Source organism: Marmota marmota, unplaced genomic scaffold (assembly GCF_001458135.2).
Source record: "Marmota marmota marmota unplaced genomic scaffold, marMar, whole genome shotgun sequence".
Lineage (NCBI taxonomy): Eukaryota > Metazoa > Chordata > Mammalia > Rodentia > Sciuridae > Marmota > Marmota marmota.
Genome location: NW_025999842.1, coordinates 44,500,072 through 44,503,680, shown reverse-complemented (window position 1 = coordinate 44,503,680; position 3,609 = coordinate 44,500,072).

The window sequence follows — 3,609 nt, the reverse complement described above, 5'->3', positions numbered from 1 at the left end:
CTTGTATAGCCATATAGCCATATGCTGGACCGGTAGTCAGTGACGGGTATGATCCAATTGCAGTGGTATCAACCTAAGACAGGAGGCTGACGCCTAAAAGTCAGTTTTCCGATGACGGGTAAGAACCATATGTTGAATTGGACAAACCTAACAGGCACGGTCCCTAGCCAGATTGCTTGTTACTTAAACAGAAGGGGGGAGATGCTAAGAGCCAAGTATATGATGCATGGCATTTTTGGTCGAAAGGTGACACCAGCTAGCCATTGAGATGATATGATTATGTTAAGATTTGCATTCATATGGATATTGGACTCCTGCTGTTCACCTAGGCCGGCTACAGGACTCCTGGAGAGTTCCCATTGGTTGGGGAAGTACAGTAGGAGGGAGTTCCGGGGGAGGAGCTCTCTCTTCCGGTCGGGAGGAGGCCGCATGGGTGGAAAAAATCTTCCCGGGCGGTACAGGACATTGGCGGCAGTTTCAAAAAATAAACTTTGTTCCTGCTTGAGTGGCTCGTGATTTTGTGCCCAGCCAGACTGCGGCAATAATGCTTTAAATTTTTACCACATTGGGTCTTATTTTTCACTTCCAATATTATTTATCTGTGACATCTCTGGTGTGCTGCAGCTGACTTGATTTGGCTGCCCATAGCCAATTGTCTGTGTATTTCTCTCAGTTTGCAGTCAGTGACATCATACTGATAGATTAGAATCAACTATGGTAAGAATAGTTACACTATTCTAATCATAAACCTCTATAAATAGGGGAATACCCTCGCCCAGAGAGCTGGTCTACCAGCAAAACACCACTACTTTCTTCTCTCTTTCTAACACTCTCTCCTTTTCCTCCTTCTCTCTCTCTCTCTCTCTCTCTCCCCCCCCATCTGATTTGTTACAGATTTTTCCATTTTATTCGTGTTTTAAAAATAATTTTGGTTTCTTTTATTGTCTTTTTATCCTTGTTTTTAATATAAATTTGTATTTTATCTTAGTTTTATGATTCTCTTTGTTCTATTTCAAGAATTTATCCACTTTTTAAAGTTCTTGGGTGGATATTTAACTCATTAATTCTTCTTACTTGTTTTGCAATATATGCTTCTGAGACCCCATTTTCCTCTTAAATATGCCTAATTGTATTCCACAAGTTTTTCTATAAGGGAGTTTAATTGTAATTCATGATTTAATATTTACCACTAATCACTGTCCATTAGGATTTCTTCTTTGATTCATGGCTTACCTAGGACTGTCCTCTTTTAAATGTTCACACATTCGGCAGTATGATCTTGATGTACTTGTTTATTTTTAAGCTATTTTTGTTATTAATATTTTTATTTTATAGTAGAGTAGTTATAGAATGTGGCATACATGTTATATGAGTTTTTAGTATTTGTAAAGACTATTTGCGACCCAGAACCTGTTCAACTTTGGAAAATATTTCATTTGAGCTTGAAAAGAATGTGTATTCCTTAATTGTTCTGTAAATAACTATTTCTTTTCATTTTTTTTGTGCTCAAAACTTATAAACCTTTTTACCTAATTTTTTTTTCTGAGAGAAATTTGTTAAAATGTCCCACTATTTAGATCCTTTGTTGCTCTTTGGTCTTTCTTTTTGCATTAGAATCTCAGCCCTGACTAAAATATATTGTCCAATACATCATGGACGAGGACATGGGTTTCACCTTCCGTTCTGTAGTGTTTCTTTACAGTTGACTATGGTTCTTGGATTTTTCTTGTCTATCCTTCAAGCTAAAATTCATCTAATTCTTAAAATTCATCTAATTCATCATGAATTTTTAAAACATTTTTTGCAGACTTTTCTGTATGTGTTCAGGGAGAGAGAGTGTCCATGCCAGCTCAGCTGGTCTTGTTCACCTGTGCTCTTCTTGTGCTTTCCAATCCTACCTTTTATTTCTTTTTTGCTAAGATACAAAGTATAACTTTTATATTTGTTAATTTCTTTCATCTTGATCTTATTTTTTCAGTTGCTATTCTTTTTTTATTCATTTATTAGATTGGAACCTTTATTTTTTTCTTTGCTTAATTTTACAAAAGCAATAAAGAATTTTAACTTCTCAATGGAGAGCTTTTTAAGGACAAGTATGTTTTGAATATATTATCTTAGCTCCCATTTGTCATATTGTTCTATGTCTATTCTTTATCTGCTTTTTAAAAGTTCACTGAGATTTTGTTATGAAAAATAATGCAAATGTTTGTTTCATATTATAAGAATGCTTGAAAATGACGAGTAACTTTTTAAGAAATAAATTTATAAGATTTTTCAGTTATAGACTATAATTTTTATGAATTCACCATCTGTAAATGAGAAGGATATAGTGAATTTATTTCCTTCTCTTATGTAGCATATTACATATATAGACATTAATATATAGTTTATGTAATTCAGCAGTTGGCCAATACTCAATATTGATTTAAAAGGTAAATGGATGGAGTTAGAGAAGATAATGTTAAGTGAAGTTAGCCAATCCCAAAAAAAAAAAAAACAAAACAAATGCTGAATGTTTTCTTTGATATAAGGAAGCTGATTCATAGTGGGGTAGGGAGAGGGAGCATGAGAAGAATAGATGAACTCTAGATAGGGCAGAGGGGTTGGAGGGGAAGGGAGGGCCATGGGATTATAAATGATGGTGGAATGTGATGATCATTATTATCCAAAGTACATGTATGAAGACATGAATTGATATGAATATACTTTGTATACAATCAGAGATATGAAAAATTATGTTCTATATGTGTAACAAGAATTGTAATGCATTCCATTGTCATATATAAATTTAAAAAAAAAAGTGATTAGAGGGCTGGGGTTATAGCTCAGTGGTAGAGTGCTTGCCTAGCATGCATGAGGCACGGGGTTCCATCCCCAGCACCACATAAAATAAAAACCAAACAAACAAAATAAAGGTATGTGTCCATCTACAACTAAAACTATTTTTTTAAAAGTGATTAGAATTATCCCTTAAATTGGGCTGATGCTGTGGCTCAGCGGTAGCGCACTTGCCTGGAATGTGTGAGGCACTGGGCTCGATCCTCAGCACCACATAAAGGTAAATAAAAAAATAAAGGTCCATCGACAACTAAAAAAATAGTAAAAAAAAGAATTATCCCTTAAAAACAAATTTTAAATACTAATAATTAAATTGTTTTAAAAACTAAGCTAAACACATTCTAGTTTAATACCATTGAGTCTGTGTGACATGCTATTAGTGAAAAATAAGAAGCAAATTCTGTAGGGTTTTGAAATGTCAAAAAAGTATACTTTTATTAATAAAAATTGTTTTGTAGTATAGATTATAAGATAGTCCATTTTTTTAAAGTTTTGATTTAATTACATAGTAAACATTAGAAAGGTACATGTAAGTTTTGAGCAAGATAATATTATGGTGAAGCAGGTGGTAAAGAATAATATGTCTGATATTGATAGGTAAGAGATCTGTAATGAGGTAAAAAATGGAACCATGAAGATCAGATATACACGGAGTTTATTTTAATCAAGCAATATATGATGACAAGAGATTTGAAGACAGAATTAAGAAAAAAATGAGAAATATTGCAAAGAATAACAAATGTCTGGTGAAAATTGACAGAAATTGAAGGT